The 20,535-nt window shown below is 41.9% G+C and overlaps 1 protein-coding gene and 1 long non-coding RNA gene across 19 annotated transcripts in view; one reads left to right on the top strand and one right to left on the bottom strand.

Annotated features, from left to right (window-relative positions):
* LOC111249008 (nephrin-like) overlaps positions 1-20,535 on the bottom strand; it is a 226,991-nt gene that overhangs the window by 86,570 nt on the left and 119,886 nt on the right. The window lies entirely within an intron of this gene.
* The window catches only part of LOC147756317 (uncharacterized), a 102,695-nt gene that overhangs the window by 72,125 nt on the left and 10,035 nt on the right, over positions 1-20,535 (top strand). For 2 of the 4 annotated variants that reach the window (XR_015327511.1, XR_015327510.1), the window contains exons 2-3: positions 8,908-9,131; positions 20,201-20,404. This is a non-coding gene — a long non-coding RNA (uncharacterized LOC147756317). Of the gene's footprint in view, positions 1-8,907; positions 9,132-9,288; positions 10,876-20,200; positions 20,405-20,535 lie in introns of those variants that run through there. The other 2 variants (XR_015327513.1, XR_015327512.1) reach the window with 2 other exon arrangements.

The raw sequence follows: 20,535 nt of genomic DNA, 5'->3' as shown, positions 1-20,535 counted from the left end.
ACATACGCCCTCAGAACGATGAATCAAAAGAGGATTTAGTACTTGCTTCTGTCTATACTTTTTTAAGTATAGACAGAAGCAAGTACTTAAATTATTATTACGGGTGGTGAATTGACTCGGTGTATCGTGGGCGACGAATAGTAGCAATGAAAGGCATAAGTATAAGGAGTCACGCCGGAAAAGACCGAAAACATGATTTGAAGGACTAGTAAGCTTCTTCTTCAATAGCATACACCCACATTTACCTACAATGTTGCATCATAGCTTTTAAAAATATTATCTTCAATGGTGCTTTTCTCATTATGTTGGGAAGATACGCCCAGATAGATCATGCAAAACGAATTCCATATAGTTTGCTTAACTACAGCTGGTCTTTAGCTAAAGAGGTAGATTTTTTTAGCTGTCGCTCATGGAAATTTGCGATGACGAGTATCCATCCTTGACATGTCAAAAGCAAGACAGCATTCACTCCCTTAGACACAATAGAGAATATCGTGTTTCTTCGCTCAGTCATGCGTTTAGTTTATGCGTGAACGTATGATTGCACGCACCTCTGAATGAAACAACCTGACGATCTTCAAATTCACGATACCGCTTCGCCATATGGACAAAATGAGAGACTGTAGCAGCAACTTGAATGCAATTCAAAAAAACAGAACAGCCTCATAAAGGTAAAGCAAGGTCTTAGAGCGGTGAGAATGTAAAACCCGAGGGAGGGGTCACTGTGTGCGTGTTTGACGGCGCCCCTGACGCAGAAAAACAATTTGAGCAATGCTAAGAAAAGTGACAAAAGCTGACCAGCAGAAGCTAACGTTATTCCTAGTAATATGGCAGGATCAGCAACGACGACTAAAACAACAACATAACGCACATGGAGCAACGACATAATATGCACGAAGGAAAGGGGAAGGAGCCAGCCCGCCATAGAAAAGCGGTAAGCGACGTAGCAAGAAGGTATGAAACGGCTTATTCTTCCGCCGGTCCTTGTTATACTTTCGATTATATGGCTTTTATAGCCACCACAGACAAATCAGAATGGGTGGAACTAGGGAGGGAAATGCCCTTAATAGTAGGATATTTGATTGTGCCACCTAGCCCCAGTGCGACGACGATGATAACTGCTCTACGGCTCGGAACGTTTGAGTGTTACTCGGTGCTCCGAGCGGCGTCTCGCGTCAGGTCCCCTCAAAGTTCCATTTTCTCGCCTCTGCTACTTATCAGGGCAATCGGACAGGTGGGCTAAGGCAACACCAGTCAACTAAACCAGAGCAGTTGAGTCAAGAACTGTAACAACAACAACAACAAGAATATCAGAGTCGACCACAATAAAGACGATATCGGCGGCTCAAACGATAAAACATATCACAAAAACAGCGATGGTGGCAAAACACGGGCTTCAGCCTGTTGTTATTTAACTTTGGCCATTTCGGTCTAAGTTTCCCGACATAAGATAACAAAACACATCTGTATGTGGCGCGAGTATCGTGTAAAATTACTATAGTGATAGTGACAGCTACATCGATAATAGTAATAACAGGAAAACAACAGCAGATAAAACAATAATGTAAACGAGTTAGTTATTCTATTATGATTATTACTTTACAGCATCCATTTGGCTCGTTTATATACATATACGGCAAATTTGGTGCTCCATCTTCAGATACATATTATCGCACTTATTTATTATGCGGAAACATCTTGCACCAACCCATTTGGCATCAAAGGTCCTTTGCCATGATAAAGCAAAACCCAGAATCGTTCTGCTGTCTCCTAACGAAGGTTCGTGCCGTACTATTTCGGTACCTCGTGTTCAATTTCCAAGTGCATCACTAACTTCCAGATACATGAATATTGTATGTATCACACGTATGCATATCCGCCATTGTTGCACGGATGCTGTTCGATGCACACATACCGTATAGTATCTAGAAAGCAATTAATTGTTGAACAAAGAAGACTAGTGTCACCAGTGAGTATCACCTATTTACAGTCATCAACAAACAGACAGACAGAAAAAACAAAATAATACTAGATGAAGAGGGTAATGAAAGAAGAAGCGATCTCGTCGTCGTCTTTTGTCATTCTTAACACACACGATCTACGAGAAAGAGGGATTCGAATGGAACAGGACACCGTCTGCCCTACCTGTTAATGATAATGGCAGCAATCACTGATATATATATATATACATATATATACGCCGGAACATGCAAACAGAGCAAACGGAATCTTATCCGTCAATACACCAGGAGGACCATCATCGTTTTAATCGGAACAAAGATAACGGCAGCTAACACGGCGATGCTGATAATGGTGATAGCGACGGAAAGGCGATGACATCGCGCCACATCAGTTTGATAATCGTGGTGACAATGACCGATGAAAAAATCATTTTTATCGTTACGAAGCGCTTTAACTGAATAGCTTCAAATCCACCGAGACAGGAAGAAAGTGGGGGTGAGCAGCTGTGGGGAGCGAAACCTTCACAGGAGAGATCCGTGTCTCTGATACAAACTGGCTTTTTCACGAAACCTATCTCTCTTTCATGCAATATTCCTCTTCACCTTCCCTATTTGTTTTCATATGCCAATATGCAGGGAACTGAAGAAAAATAGTATCACTATCATCACACCTTAAATTATTGCACTTAATCCCTACCGCCGTTGAGATGTTATACATACACGAGGAAAATTATGTTTTACTTTATTTATGAGACTTAGTTCTAACCTTTTCAATTATCAGTCAGTCTAATCATACTCTAATGCAATATGTATTGTTTGAAAGTGGTTTAAGTATTGGAAACTCTCTCATTTAGTACTGTCGGATCAATTGATTAGAAAGTTCCAATTAGGTCGCAAGTACTGCCCATATAGATTATCAAAGGTTTCGTATCCGTTATAGCATATAGTTACTGATAAAACGCCAGATCAATGTGTTTGACGAAATAATAAAAATCTTACGATCGATGTTGTTTAAATGTGGTTTTAAATTAGACACAGCGAAATAAGAAAACGGAACTTTTTATACAAGACTCAAATTGATTTTGCCTTCGGCCTGTATGGAAAACTATTTTAAATAGAACGGATCATAAAGCTTTTATTGTTCCCGTCGTTAATCATAGTGTTGCTGTTCCCGCTGCAATATTCGTCGGCGCAGGGATGCATGAGATACAGTCTTGGTGCGAAGGGATGCAGACGTTTCAATGGCGACGTAGCACTCTTTAACCATATCGCATCTGATCATGAGAACCAGCGTCCTCTTCTACCACAACAATGACTGCATCAACTACTGTTTTCTAGCCAACAAAATCTAGCTTTTGTTTGGTAGCGCTGATGTTGGGCAGAGGCTTCATCTAAAAATATATCCCGTCAACAAAGCAGTCGTTAAAACCGGTGCGATGATTTTAATTTCTGTCGCTGAAATCATGGATGTGGAAGGCTATACGAAAGGGATGCTGAACGTAAAGGGTCAACTTCAGGACTGAAACCGGTCGCGGATAGTAGATTCTGCAAATGGCAAGTTAAATCGTCTTCTGCGGTAAAGAGAGTGATCGATAAATATTGGAATGAATGCGGACAAAGTCATAGGCTTACCGTTGCCAAGTGGCTTCTTCGAACCCAAATTGGATAAACAATCTGAATGTTCTCTCTAGATACATTCCATGCGTACTTGCTTATCTAAGAATACCCTCAACGTCTCCCGAAAAGGCTAGTGAAGTCTATGATAATCTCAAGTTCACGCTAACGCTCCCTGCAAAATCTTTCGACTCACACTTAAGGTCAATTCTTTACGTGTCCGAGGAGTAGCTCGGTTATAATAAACAGTGAACGGAATACGAGATGGCTATTAAAGACATTCCCTAAATAGTTTGCAAGTACTTGTATGCAAATACTTTAATTGTACCCAAGGGTTAAAATACATCTAAAGAAGTTCCGGCTGAAACGCAATAAAAAAAACGCATCTAAAATCCGCTCCGTTTGCCCCACTGTAGGTACGAGCTTTTTTTTTTCAATGCTCTAGATTTGCGTGTAGTAGCTTCGGGAATCCATTTTACCCATTTTGTCTGTATGAAAAATATGAACAAAAACTGAAATAAGTAGAAGGCCTGCATTATTTTTATGCCATAGAGGTTTTAGGTCCAGGTTAAGAGTCCAGGTAGTGAAAAGTTTTTACGGTTTTTAGTCGAAACGAACCGTCCAGGCATGTAATCGAGTTTGACATTAGACGACTAAAATGCTGCGACAAGCATTCAACAGAACACAGAGGGATGACAATGCACAGTTTGATTCCCCGTAAACGCATTGCTCTAATCAGATGAGATAACATTCGTGGACGACAACACTCGGCAGCTGTGATAACATTCGACGACAGTTCGTTCCCACGAACAACAACAACAACAATAGTAGTAGTAGCAGCAGCAACAACAACAGCAACAACAACAGTCTATCGCGTCCACTTCAGACGGGTTATATAGAAACACTGTAAGTGTATATATATGTATTCCGACGACTTACTATTTCTCGGCCAGTTCCAGCTACATAAACACGTAGACGCACCACTATCGCAGCAACATGGTTGACGGTTTTCGGTCAAATGTGCATTCTGGATGTAAAGCGGGACGACTTCATACAATCGGAAAGCGCACATGAGGAAAATAGTAAAAAAACAAAACAATACGAAAGGAGTGAGACGTATGTTCTTTGATGATGATCCAGTTTATCATTATCGTCGTCCTTGTTGTTGCTAGTAAGCAGCGTTTATTATCAGTATCATTGTCGTCGTCGCCGCTGTTGTTAGCATTGACATTGTAGGCAGTGATGGTGGTAATTGTAGTGCTTATCATCATCGAATAGCCAATGTACGAAGAAGCATCAGCAGCCGAATCGATAGAAATACGTGGGCGGCAATTGTGGCCCTGTTACAGCGGCACCGATGGAGCTAGCGACAGTCGTTCAGCCGGATAGCAGCTGATCGCTTTGTTAGCTGGTAGCATCAACACGAACAAGAAGAGAGTCGCTAGATGGAGAGAAGAACACTCGGTTTTGCTGGCATGGCTACTTCTGCTTCTGTTCTGACGTCGACGTTGTTGCTCATTTTTTTATGGTTTCTATTCCATTTCGACACAGTGACCACCAAATGTACAGAGCGCCACATCATGCAGCGTCGATCGAACGGACTGCTCGGGCGCAGGCGATAGGCACGGATGAGCAGAAGGCTAAACATGGACACAGATACGGATTGAACGAGCAACAGTATAAAATGATAGAAGGACGTAAGAAGCTACAGGAAACGGAGCGAACAGCTTTTCGTTGAAATCCGTACTTACTGATTCATTCACACATTCGTACGATAGCACGGCTAGATAAAACGACACAGTACTATGATAACAACAATATTGTAAGACTGTAAAAATTACATAATGTATATATCCCAAGCTTGACAAGAGGCTATTGACTTTTAGAAAGCTTCGCAACTACGATAAGTTTAGTTGTAATCCCAGCGAGAGCTTTAATAAAGTTATATACCGCTATATTATTAATTGCAATCATAATTAATCCATTCTTTGCCTCTTCATTATTGAGCACTAAAAAACAAATGAATCACAACATATACACTCAACTATTTTTTGCGTCACAAAGCACCAACGGCTGATATTCAGTATATATACATACATATATATATGTACATAGTGTGGTAGTTTAGGTAAAACTTTATTCCTCACCTATCCTATCTAAATAAAACCAGCTATTTCAAGAAAATCGTCTACATAAACTAGCAGTTTCATTCCTCAAGGTCATATTTATTTAACATAACATAACATAACAGCCATTCATTGCAGCGACGGCTTCAATTCGGGACCTAGATTACAAACTAGGCATTTTCAAAATAATCGTTCTTTAATCTAGATATTGGTAGGCTTAACTGTTGCTCAGTCCCATTGTATCCATCGGAATTAGATTTTGGATCAAAAAATCCTGAAGCTCGAAGCGGCCAAAAGGTTTGGAAATGCAAAAATGTTAGTCGTCTCAAAAAGAAGAACTGTTGAAGCTTATCCAAACGACCCGATTGACGGCCATTAGCTTATTGTGCAAAATTTCTATGTGTATCTGTAATGACTTTTTGAGCTTCTTTGATGAATTTTTGAGCCTTTCAAGTATAAATCTCGTTGAGGACCTTCCGGTTAGCCGTGAAAAGATCTTCCTTGGATTTTTCAGGAAGCGCATCAAAAAAGGCAATAAAATAAACTGTCGATTTTGACACGAAAAGAAAGTTTTTGATCTTCTGGACGGTTCGTGCAGCGCGGAGGGGTTTGATAGTAACTGACGTTTGCTTAAAATTTTAAAAATGGCGCCCTGTTAGAATGCATAGAATCTAACAAGAGCTAAGGATATCTTCTTGACTCGGTTATTTAAAAAGAGTCCATGCGTCCATTACGCTCTCTTGTCAAGTACCATTTCTGTTTAAGATCAATTAATTACAAGTGTCAATATTATGTGAATTTGGTATATTATCTGCGATATATTGTGATGGACAACGCTGTAGGCAGATGGCCGGTCGGTAGTGCGATTGTAAAGGCGTCTGCGTATTTCCTCGTCTTCGCCGTCCCCTCCTCTCGGTAAAGGGAAACAGTCGTAACCGAAAATGCACCACATTCACAAATATAAAGACGCACACATCTACAAACAAACATACTATGGCGATAGACGTACAGACAAACAATCGCGGCTACCCTTTATTTCACTTCTCGATGCAAATGTGGAAAGGGCGGCAGTGTCAACGGCTCCTATGGGTCGATTAAATCAGTTGAACAACGGCTGTAGCACCAGCATCAAAAGCTACACGGTAAAATGGTATAATAATATGGGGCAAAAAAACTCGATGAAGAAACAGTGGGGCAAAAAAGAAGAAATAGATGAAAAAATGGAAAAGAAAGTGACAGCTGTTCGCTGTGCCAGCCATTTTCCTATTTTCTCCATACGAAAGCCTTGCTTTATATAACTTTGGGTAGTGCTGTAGTGTCCAGCAGTCATCGAGTATGACAACAATAGCCGAACAACTAGCGACCAAGATTGGGTAGGCAGCATATTATTTTCTAGGAGGGATCGGCATAGAAAAAGAACAGGGTACAAGACAGCTGCCGGTAATATTCTAAAGTTTCTGTCGATTCGGTTGTGTATCTGTATGTGTTTTCCGTCGATGTTACTGCTGCTGTATCAACTCCGCTGGCCCCATAAATCGTTCGGCGCTTTTCTTCCATCGCATGGCAAAAGCGGCGATTGATCCCGAGATATCGCCGCTTATATATTTGCAAACATGCACATAAGTGGCGATATCTCGGGATCAATCCCCGCTCTTCACCACGTCGCTCAGATTCGCTCGTCTAGTTTTCGTTGCATCTCGTAGACAAAACGCACGATTTCGCGCAAAGCCTGCCACCATTTTTCGTCGTCGTTGTAGTGCCTTTTTCATTATAGACTTCGTCAACACCACTATAGCTGTCTGTGGCTGTGAGGGGCTTGTATCGTTCGCCTTGTTCTTCCTATAGCACAGTAGCCATTTCGGGCACTCCGCTCCGCGTGGAGCGAGACAGTGAGCATCTATACATCAAAGTGTTTGGCTGCATCGGGCCATCGGTTTGTTCTCACGAGTTCGTCAACATCTTAAAGGGTGTCACCAGATCTCTGCTTCGAATTGATAGGTCGAAGCGGCAATCGCAATACGTGTACATAATCTACGTCAATAAAGCAAGATGTGACTGTTTCGGCGGCGTATTCTCAACCGTCTTTACTATAATAATGAACGATGTAGAAACATCGTCATCACCGTCCTATCTTATCTACTTCATAAAGACGGCTGAATAAACGGTATGCATTAATCATAAATGAGTATTTTGATCAGCAGGCAACAATGTAAAGTACGAAGCTTGACGATTAGCCAGCTGAAGAACCAACCTTTCGTTAAATAATCAATACGAATGTAACGCACAGAATAATAGACAGAACTAATATCTTATCACATCCGTGTATCGTTGAGGGATGTTCCACTTGTTTCATACTTGTCAGATATAGCAATATACATCACTATCAACCGCGGCTACGAAGTCAACTTGTTTGGGATTCAGTCTCGTTAACAATCTCTTCACCCTTAACGTCACTCTTTCAATTCTGTTCTGCGCTCTTTCTATCTTGATCAACTATTTTTCTGATACTTTTTCTAACCATACGAATTTCCATACTTCTCATCAGACTACATGCCACCAGCATCGTGGATCTCTCCACATAGCGTTGGAAAATTTATTTTATCGATAAAGCTAAACAGAAGTTATATAAGTATACACCTGGCGGCTCCGAGTGATGAAATTTCGTTATCTTCACGACTGCCGTCAAAGTCGTATGACAGACTTTAGTCGTCCCAACTGCCGTCAACTTGCCTAGTTAATGGAGTACCCATTAAGTAACCCTCGTTAGTTTAAAATAATCGATGTATCGAACAAGATTAAAGATCCGGATTATAACACTTGAGTTGGCTAAACACTCTCCAGTTTTCTATGAATCAATCTATTGGACGTAGCAGCATTTAAGCAGTGAAACAGCTTCGCTTTGGCCCTTCTAGCCGGTATAGATTACAGTTTTATCAATTTACAGATAGAAAAATTTTCTGCTGAGCATCCCACTTATAACGTTCAACATTAAAATGCATTGTTTGCGCTTGCGCTTGTTAAATATAGAGAAACGTAATTCTTCTAATTTAGTATCGAAATCTCTCAAATCCGTAATCATCGAAAAAGTACCTAAGTAACATTATCTCTCTTCGTTCGAAATTCCACTGGAAAAGTCGCAGCTAATCAAAATCGAAAGCAAAGAAACCAGACCCTTCCTTTCACCAATTTATATGCACATATTGCAGTTGTTGAGCGTATTTGCTGACCGACTCAAGAGAGGCTTGTCGCTAAAGCAGAGGGGATCGCCTAAAGGCTTGACACGGTTCGTTGGTCCATACGAGCAGGCGAGCGGGCGGCAAAAGGGACCCATCGTTTGCCGGTTATGCTTTCCTATATGGGCATACAGCCTTTGGCCGAGAGCGATTCGATGAATTTCTTAAAAGATAAGGAGGATTTCAGCCAGATAAAGGTGAGAGCCGCATCAGTTCAACGGGCGAGTGGAGCGAGCAAGCGAATCGGCTCCTAGAACCGATGCGTAATATACGATAAGACGAGGGATATCTAAAAAACAATCCTTACTCTCTAGAATACAGTGCATGATTATATATGTTGCTAAAATTTTGCAGGATCTTATTCAAACCCAGCCAAATCAAAGCAAACCTAGTCGCTAACACCGCTGATACAAGCTTACGCATAAATGAAGCGCTCGTGAATCATTATGGCTGAGACTCTAATCTGCCAACGGGAATATATGGGACATAGGACGTTAGTCGGTTGAAAGACGGTGCGCACACACAGATGTGTGGCTGTCGAATCCAGCCTGAGTGAATCCCTCCCTTATCCCAGCTCAGTCAGGACCAACTCTCTGGATTCTCCCATCTTCGACTCACCCCCATTTGCTAAATCTGTCAATACCCATATAGCTCCGTCTCCAAGGTCATTTTTGTCTTAGGACAGGGTAACTTCTGCAAAGGTATACGTAGCTGATGAAAATCTAACGTCTAGGTACATAGTAGGCTTCTCGATATGTATTCGATCGGAAGATAGCTACTCAGCTAGAGACACCCCGCATCATCCGATGCCGACAACTTCAGTGGGTGCTATTCTAACAGGGATGGCCTATGGATATACAATCACTACCTATAGAAACAACTGTACGGCCCGCACTCCGATGACGAATTCCCAGTGAAAAAGTCCAGTGTATCACTTGTCTATTTCTCAATAAAATATTATGAATTACATGAAACGTTACGATAAGTAATTTTCAAAATAAACGTGTTTTCGCATCCATCTTTGCTGCCAACATCATCCCTACATATCGGCGTATCAGATACCGCAATCGTACAAATCCATTCTTAAATATATAGTGCTTCTATATCAGATTTTCCCAATCTCATGAATACGCCATCAAACGACGGAACATGGATTCCGGCAATGACGCCATAACTCGTGTCTCGTAATCGCCGTGATGCAGCTGTGATTTCCCATAGTGAGTACCACAATGCCGAACCACCTAACACTATATATATTTATGCGCTATATATATTTATTTTAAGCGCTCATGTATCTGTGTAGCTAGTCATGTATTCAACTAGCATTTAAAGTAATTTTACACGCTTTTTCCCGGTCCTGATCAAACCAAATGCAATAAAATACTGTCCAATATTTAGTCCACACCCAAAGAAAATGGTTTTAAGTGCGAATCATTGTCTCGTAGCTCCTAAGGAACTGATAAATCATAGTACTGGCGAACGGTGCGCTTAGAACAGTGCCAACTGAGCGGGTATCTATCTCATTCAATGATACATACCTATACGTATACACTGGATGTGTGGTAAATATATTGTATGTCCATAGCTGTTTGAATGCTTGAATTATGTGCCCGTATGCTTATTTAAAAGTAAAGCTCTCAAGTCACCAAAACTAGTATCAAGTTGAAGCGGATTAGTGGAAATCAGTCGACTGCTCTGCAAGTGGAGGAAAGCAGATTAAGCCTTCACTTTACGGTGGTGCGGGACATTGAACTCATCACAGATAATATTCCTCGAACGCGACCAAACTGGCTGTCCCGGCAAGGGACTATAGAAGCGAATTTTCGGTAACGCAACAACATTACGAGGAGAAGCACACAGAACAAAACCGAAACGGCCCTGAGACCGAAGTGATCAGGATTCGGAAATCGGCAAAATCTTTCGGCCGACGTAACGGGTGCTGTCACGTTAGTCTGGGTTTGGCAGGAACCTGCCAAACAAAATGGTAGCTTTGGTCTTGTCCCTCCTTAGACTGCCGTTTGTCGACAGAGTTAGTTCGCATCGAACGAAACCAAAAACCTGGTTCTTGCCAGATTTAATGTGATTGGAGCAATAATAAGAATAATACAGGTATTAATAAAATGCCACCCCTTCTCGGACGTTATGCCCTGCCTGATCGCTCTCTCATCGTCTGTGTGTCCTCTTCTGTTGTTCCCTTAATCCGTATGTGAGCTTGCGCAGCCGCAGATCTCTTCAATTTTCCGTTGCAATACGGACAGATAGACAGTCTCGCGTGGTCCTTTTCAGTATGCGTACATATTAAACGTTGGAAAGTCGATTCTGCGTCTATGAAAAGTAGCTTCGTATTCTCGGAGTGAAAAGAAAGAAGAAAACTAAAAAGGGAAATACCCAGACGGTGGGCTAAAAGGAAAACGCTTCTTAATATATTAGCGGCAGTATATTGAGTAGCGGCGCTTGGTCCTCGTATCGGCACCTATCAACAAAATCGATATTTTATTCAGCCTGATCCATATCGACAGAAAATTCCACAAAAAGACGAAACCACGTAAAATACGTTGCTCTAATCCCTCCTCTTCCAAGCAAACTCTGCAGTCTTGCTTGCTTCATTATTTAGCACACCTAACACTAAATAGAGTCACATATATTTTTTGCGATACAATTAAACACTACCCAACGCGAGCCCTCCACTCAGATCTTCTCTAAACGAAATTTGAAAACGGCTAATTTTGTGATGCTTAGATAAATATTATGCGTTATCTCTGTTGGTAATTAATGAGTTAATAAACAACCGAACGTTATAGGTTACACGTGACAACATCGCTGGTCCCCGAGTTCAGCAGTGCTCTCGACGTTTTATTTAATCACAGCATTAGGCCAATTGTAATTTTGCTAAAGTGTATTGTGTTATCCTTTTTGTTTACAAAGGCGAATGCACGTGCTTGGCCTAACCACGCGTCAGCTTAATCGCTGGTTGGTAATCGAACTCGTGCAGTCCATGCTAAATATATACGATGTATCTGGGCGTATGTACCATACACGCGAAAAACTTTCAGCTACTTTAATGTAGCAGATGCGTCAACATCGGCAAAGCAATGTCGGACACTGCGCCTGCGACACAGCCATTGCATCTAGCAGGCCGTTATCGTGACCGTTACGTGGTTTTACGAGCAACTGCGACAACAACAATGCCGATTGTCGCTCTGCGATCACGGATCGGTCGGCCCTAGCTTCGTCAGTCTCGGTAGTTATAATAGTATTACTTTATATACGCAGTATGTTCGTCAGTCGTTGTTCCGCCGCCCCCAGCATCACCACCGCCCATCTCCTAGTTGTTAAGCTGCTGTAAAATCTCAATAGTAATATTCGTGCAGAACAAATCAGTATAATCGTCATGCTATTGGTAGACGCGACAAATTATATCAGAAGCAACGACGCGACGCCACTATTGCTGTTGTTATTGAATTGACGCTGCACGGCGCGAAACAGTTTTTCCAGGCGTTGTGCCCTTCTTATTACCACCAACGGCCACCTTTGCTCCCCTTTCCCCTGCGCATTTTGTCGAGCATCGACCGAACGACGCCAGCAGAAGCGATGTCGAAATGTGGCGGAACCGACTGCTCCAATAGATGACAACAAAGAAATCGATTCTCGTGACGGTTTCTGCGGCCGCTGCTGTTCTGTGCTGGAGGTAGGGCAGAAGTAGCTTATGCACAGGCCATATTTATTTCGCCTATTTCCCTTCGATGTTATACGACTGCACTACCATATTTCTTTAGCACACAGGCACACATTGTTAGGTAGAAAGCAGAAACACACTGCAGTTCATCAGTCCATTTTAGCGAAGAATGCCTGAAAAATTGAAACCTTCAACAGGGTAGGATAGGCCAACAATGGATGCAGCGACACGAATGTCGAGCGCAGCTTCTAGTCTGCGCAGAGAAACCCTTGCAAAAGGATGGTATTAGAGATTAGTGCAGCTAACTCAGTGGTTCGAAGATGAGGCTGGTTAAAAAAATGCCAACTTCAAAACCATCAGATTGTATCGTTCTCTTTACATACCAAGTTGTTTTCCCTATGTGATATTTACTTCTTCTAAACATCTGACATTTCTTGGAGATCCATGGACCGCTTTGATTCTCAACTGTCTGCATATTCGACTGCCTGACATATGTCATTGTCACAATGCTTTAGATAAATTCGACCATATTACTCGCGGTGCGCGATGCGCTAATCGGGGACGCCAGCGAGTTAGCGAAAGCTGTTCAGAAAAATAGGAGCTGTTGGTTGTACGATACTACGACGCCGTACGCTGTACAGCTGCGTGTTATGGGCCGTATGCTGAACTGAAATGATTTGATAAAAAAGAAAAAGAAATCGCAGTTATAGCATGAACAGCGAAGGAAGGGGCAGATTTTGTCTAGTTCCAACACAGCGACCTGCTAAAAAGCCGAATAACTGAAGACTTAGAAGATAGTACGCAGCGGCTAAAGATAACCGTCTTCACCGCACCCTGGGTCTGTAGTAAGGCCAGCCGTAGCGAGCACAACCGTAGGAGAGACAGAAGTGGGTCCAGCAGCAGCTGGAACGGGAGCAGCTTTTTGAAGACAACAGGGAAACAGATGCTGACGGTCTGTTAGCAACATCATGGGATGTGTCACCAAAATACGCATGACCAGATGGCAACACAACCGCAATATCCAGCACTAGCATCACCAGTCCAAGCTGCCCCACGTGGCCGAAGTGCTACAGGGTTAGAACTGGCAATGGCAGTAAAAGCTGGCTGTACTGGCAGTATGTATTATCCTTGAAATACTAATGCACAACTCTCTTTCCATCGTTTTCAAACAGACGTTGTTTTTTTCTTTGGCTAATCGCTTTAGCACGGAGTAAGTTCTCGAAAATTCGAGAGAGTTCACTATGTGGCTAGCAATTAAATTTGTTAAGACCGTCGCAGGTAAGCCTTATTCATATTGAAGGCCCATTTCACTAATCAAAAGTAGGTCGCAAAAAATCTGTTTAAAAAGCTTAGCTTGTACTAATTAATAGCTGCTGCGTACTTCAGCACGGCTCGAAAACATGATCGCTTCTGGTAAAATCAAACTGTGCAATTTATCTAGCTCGGCATATTAAATTTACTGAATTCCGTCAACGGGTTTTTCCAGAATTAGTTGCAAACAGTATTGATTGATTACCATACTACTGACTATAATATCTGACTGAGCCTATTTTAGTTATTAGCTGTTCGGACAGTTTCTTACACTTATATCGTCGTTGATGACGTATACATTTTCTGGCGCATCTTGTTCATAGTCGGAGGCCTACCTCCGTATCCACTGTTCGTACTATCTTCTGCCTGCTACATGCTAATTTTTTACTAAAAACTGAAACTGTCGAACAACCTATTGCCTAGTCTCTTTCGAATTTTTCTATAATCATTTGACTAGATGAAGACTCGTACATGCACCGTTCAGCCTACGGCAGCCAAATGAATTCTAATAATCGCTAGCCGTATGTCGTCTCCAATTTAACCGCGAGTAGGTTTGGCAGTGAATGCGCACGAAGCCCATATCAGGGTAGCGATCTCTGTACGGCCGTTGTTAGCAGAGCGATGCGTCGTTTCAAAAGACGAAGACAGCAACGTTACTCTTCTATGGTATTGGGTGTGTAAACGTGTGTAGCGCAAACAAGGCGTAGATCCAGCCAGACAGTCTGAAGACACCTGCTCACGGCTGTGGCAAGATATCGTCTCTTATGGTTGCTGGATCGGCTCGCTGGTTGTCTGTAACTAGGGGGTCAAATGCCCTGTGGAAGTCAATGAACGATGTGCTGATGATCAGACCGTTAACAAAAAAAATAACAGCCCTTAGCAATTATTTCTATTGCATTCATGCTATTGCTACAGTGTTAAATTATCTTCGAAGTTTCGAACATACCTGTGCGTTATATAGATACGTATATTAGAACGTGCAACTAACGTCTGCTTTCACTGTTCTATAGAGAAACGTCGTCTTATAGCGACCGCTTTCTGTTTAGCGGAAATGCACCGAACTGCTGATATTAAACGAGCAAATATTAATAATCCCTAAAATACTTGATCAGAATTACTTTTCTGCTAGTCTCTAAAATCTATATCGCTATCGATGTAATAGGCTAGCATAGATTTATATAACTTAATGTAAAGTGTCTAAGCTGTTAAATATAACTTCACTTATATAGAATTTTGTGTAGTTATTCAAAATAAGAAAGGCTTATTTATGTACAATATACTATAATTTAACAAATTCTAAGCAAATGTATCCATCTTAAAAATGAAAAATGTTCGATGACGCTCTCGAAGGTTTCGCCTTGCCCATCGGCAAGTGATACCTCTCTTAAAAGCGATATGATCAATAATGCAAAGACGACGCTAGCGCGTTCCTCCTTTCTTATAGCAGGATACCGGTGCATTGCTATTGGAAAGAAGGTGGCACTTTGGATATCTTTTCCCCCACTCTCGGTTTGGCCCTGTTCCATAGCGCCCCTTTGTTTTCGTCTCTTCCACTTCAGCCTGGCTATGCATATCGTGCCTAACAACACTTTTCTGCTTGCATGGCCACCACTGCACGGGTGCCAGTAGTGTACATCGTACCCGACGCAGGCACCGAAAATGTAGAAAGTGTAGGCCCTAGCTTATTTTTGGGACCACCCTAGCTGAGAATTACGGCCTGTTCCCTACCAGCTTCTGTGGCTAAGGACTGCACTTAACTCCATACGATACACAGCACAACGACATCGACTCCTTTTCCTACACTCTGCCCTGAGCACTCTTTATTATCAGGACCATTTTTTACATGCCACAACGCAAGTCGTGGAAGCTCCATCTATTTAGTTGTATATTTGAATGTAATTTTCAACTATAGCACACTTTCATGCGGCCTGCACAATGCTTTTTTCAACTCGCGGGAGGACATATATATGTATTATGGATGATCTCCACAATTATCTACCATATCCAGTTTTCTGGAACGACCGCTTATGAAAGGTCGTGCAAAAAATGTCATCAACTGTCCGCTCACATAGGTAGCTCACTAGTGGTATAGTGACCCGAGACGTTGGCTTTTGACACCTGATCAGCTGTAGGCAATGATCGACCGAGAGAGCTGAACCAAGAGAGCCACGTTCTTTTCCAGTATATACTTTGTTGTCATTGAACAGTATTTATCTTTACTTAGCAACTTCAATCTGGTTGAAGCTGCATTGCCAGCTTCTTTTTTTTCTATTTTTCCACAACCACAGTCTATCTAGTGTGGCGCCTTTCCTTCGCGTAGTTACTGCCTATAAACGTTCCGAAATTCGACGTATGGTAACCTAAAAAGCCTAAAATGCTCAAGCAAAAAATAGATTCTATATTTACTCCGAAAATGTCCGTTAAGCAGGGCACAATCATATTGTTACATTCAGTGACATTAACGTCAAAAAATTGAGCTGCCATGAGCGACAATACCCACAGGCGGTACCTGAAAGAAAGATACGTACAGCGATAGCGATGCATCTGCCGTACTATTGGCTTGAACTCGATGCTTTGCATCAGAGAAAAATATTCAGCTTTTTCGCGGTTCATTACCGCTGAGCTGATGATGCCTTTAATGGGGACAGCGACACTCACATAGTAAGTGTTGCGAGGGTCGTTGTCTGAGAACCTTGGGCGTCCCGCGTTGCGAACACGTCGACCCTTTGTCTTTCTGACTTGAGGACAGGTTTACCTTTACCTATCAGTCCGGGCAAACGGCACAAGTTAGACACATATGTAGCTACCTGCAGTATGATGTTATGGAAAGGCTGCGTCACTCACAGTTTACCTATGCTCCATCAGAGATGATGCCGTTAGATGCAAAGTACAAAGTGTACAAGCCAAACTTCCATTGACACGGTTCGTGCTGACACAGTCTGAATCTCGCTCGGTAATTTGACTTCGGCTCTTAATACTTACTGTTCGTATTTGTATGCAAGTAAATATAGGAAATAGTATAGAAAATGTTTAAATGAACGCGTTATTTACTTTGAAGCAAATAGCAGTTTCCGACGTATGACTGCAGTTTGACTCAGTGGCCATTTGCGGGCTATGACTGTGAAGATTCTCATCGCAATTGACAAACTTGGCGTTTGATGTACGCGTGCGCCTCATAGTTTACCTGATAGTGGTGAGGTGACGGCTTAAGATCAGACACCGTCACCATTAGCATCTGCATTGTGATGGCACGAAAGGTCAACTAATTATGAACAAACAATGGAACTGCATGGGGCGTATTATTCCATGAAGTGGCCGCGACGGCGATATCATTTGAGACCGCTGACGCTGTTATATAACTGAAAAAACAGGTTATATATATGTACGTACACATATATATATAAAGTGCAGACTATTATCAATAATGCAGATTTGGCCGCTGCTAATGTAGTAACAGCAGCAACAACAACAACAATAAACCCATATAATCTTTTTTTTTGGTGCCTTTTGCTTATCCGTCCACTTTTGGCTGTACCCTTCGCTTTATCTTTGTGTAATGCAAGCGACTCCATTCTTTCATGTTTCCCCATAAAGAATAGCACCGTGGAAGAAAGGAATTAGTCGGGGGCAATTATTGTTCACCTTGGCGACCCTTCGCCGTTATTAAGCGACGCGCAAATGTTCCTTCTGTTGCCTCAACCTCTGTTGTAAATATCAAAGAGATGAGCTTCAGAACGAATACAAGGCCCGGCTAACCAACGCTGGCCACTTTTCCCTTTTGCTCTCTGTCAGCGACTGCATAATTATGCAACAATAATCGATTTTTTGACTGAGTTGATTCACTAGAGAAATTGAGATTTCTGAGATATGCGTTCATCAGCATCATAATTATATCGTATAGCAACGGTACCGATAATAGATATATATACATGACATAGATATATGGGTGTACCTAATGGCGAGTGAAGCAGCTGCCACGACTGCTACTGTACAGCGATGCTGGTGGCGGTGGCGTCGCTGGAAATGTACTAATATACTTATAATTAACGCCGTGTCAAAGCTACGCGCGGTAATTTACAACTCGTGTCTGCATATATTATACCGTATATATGTACCGATAAATTGTGACAATCCGAACAGACGAGGTTTTACACATTTTTATAAGCTACACTTCTACACGAGATAAAATCATCAGTCGTCACCTGTTTTTATTAAAATCATGGTAAGAGGAGCAGGACCTCGCTTGCAGCCCCACTCAATGAGTAGCGGCAGTTAGTCATGTTTAATGCGTACCATAAAACGGGACGCCGGTTTAACTTTTTCTTTAGAACAGGTTTACTGATATCAAAATAGAGGGACACTACAGCTCTGGCGGACGATAAAACGACAGCGACTGGTCGAGCGGCCTCGATTGCCGATAACGTCATCGCGCTAAACTTCGTAGCCTAATTACTCACGTGTCACGCGCCTTCCTTATCGGTAAAGAAAGATAAATTGGAAAAACTTTGATAAACTGCATTTAAATGAGAATAGGTTTTTGCGTGTTTTACATGCGTCTACCAAACCATATTTAACGTGATTAACGTAATTGCCTTTGTTTTAAGGTACTTTTCAGGGCCAACATCGCCGTTTCGGGACGTCACACTAAGCTAGACCGCCGATTTGGGATAACCAATGAAGTTTATCGTATTGGCTCAAATTTGTCCATCATTAAAAAATAGCTGATCTTCGTTTATATTCCTAAAACAAACTCTTGCTATTTGATCTGTCAAATGCTGTCGCGATGCGTAATTTTAGTCCTACAAACGTAATAACAATAACAGTGACGACAGGTCATGATAATAATTCAATGAGTTAAATATCTCAACATTTGGCCTATCCTGGGAGTTACACTTTCGTCATGAAAAAAACTTTGTTGTTTATTGCACCTCCTTCACAAAATGATAACACTTGTATAGGTTCAACTGAGAAATAGGACTCGACTGGTTAAGGGATCGAATAAAAATAGAAAACCTATAAGATAAGCTAACTAGCAATGGAGAGTTAAGGTACACTTTTTGCTGAATAAAACTGTACAAAGCAATGAGCATCCTTGCCATAGACTCAGAAAGGTTCGGTGAACAGCGGCATAACGGTCCGCTGGAGAAAGGTCCCTCGCAGATAAAACAGCATGAGATTTCATGAGGTCTAGTTGACTCTTTTGCGGAAGGAGGTCAAGAAAGAAAAGTTCCGTATTTTAGTGTATTTACAAATATCTTACAAAACAGAGGTTTCAAAACGCAGCTCTATTTGCTCCTTTGTTACTGCTTCTCGTCGTGTGATCATATCGACGACGCTCAGCTATACAGTGATGTTTGTTAAGTTTAAGTATTTGTATGTCTTGAACTATCATTGAAATTGGGCTCAAAAATTGGAGCTATCAAAAGTTCACACCTAAAATAGTTAAACTTGGTCTAAAGAGCCATGATCGCGCAGATGGCTTTGTAAACTTATCGCTCAGTTTCTTAGCAATGCATATCATCAAGACTCGTTAGTTTAGTTGGGCAGAAGCATTATATAGGTCTACGTAATGAGACATTAACAATTCTGCCTAGTGAAAGCGTTGCGGCTTACGCTTCATGTGCCGACAGTAACCGCGAACAGGAAAAACGAAATCGAACTATGAAAACGCCATTAATCTTTCGGTGCGTATCTCGCGTCGTCTGCGTAGAAGAGATTCTCAAGGAAAGCAATTGACCATAAAGAGCCGAAGACCACTGTTTTCCTTACGAACAACTGAGTGAAAGTATTCGTAACAAAATCTATAGACAGAGCGAAATATTATCAGCTACGAAGACATTAAATTCTCATCAGCATTTTCTTGTTTCCTTGCCTAAAGCTCGTTTAACCTTTACACTCGTTAGTGACGATTGTTCTTATTCTGCTGGAATATTCGCAACGGTGTTACTGTCCATATAGTTCGTCTTAGTTGATGCAGATATAGTAAACAGGAACAGCCTTGCGGCATTAATGTCATATTGTGTGTACCATTGGCTTTCGCCTGCCTCATTACCATCGGTACTCGCTGGTCAGAGGGAACGCCTGCATCGGCGAACAGAGGACGATCTAACCCATTCGGAGCAATCACTCGACAAGTGTATGTTGTTATTGACCTCCATGAATTTCTAACGTACGTAATTTCCAGTTTACGCCCCGCGACCTCTTTTTGCACATTTCCACTTGTACGCACACACTATACATGCATACAGCTAGAGACTTAGCTTTTGATTATTATTTCAGTTGGACCATTTGTTTGCTTCGTGCAAGGAAATCAACAGTAGCGGCGACGGCGGCATCAGGTTTGGCGGCAGGAGAAAGCCTAGTTAGTTGATGTTCTACAACCGAAAGCATAAAACTCGTTAACGAGTTTTCCAAAAAGTCAACGTGGAGCACGGGGAACCACAAAACCGGTAGCTGTAGGGCCAGCTTGTTGGAAGGAACAAAGTAAGTTGGCCGTCCAATATATCACAACGCGTTTGGTATGACGAAATGAATACTCACTAGATAATAACACATCCGTGTATATATGTATGAAACGTAAACGATGAGTGGATGATGAGCGCATGCCGAAGCGG

This window comes from Varroa destructor, unplaced genomic scaffold, assembly GCF_002443255.2.
Source record: "Varroa destructor unplaced genomic scaffold, Vdes_3.0 BEIS01000004.1, whole genome shotgun sequence".
Classification (NCBI taxonomy): domain Eukaryota; kingdom Metazoa; phylum Arthropoda; class Arachnida; order Mesostigmata; family Varroidae; genus Varroa; species Varroa destructor.
Note: the sequence above shows the minus strand (reverse complement) of the source record. Positions and strands in the feature narration are given on the sequence as shown.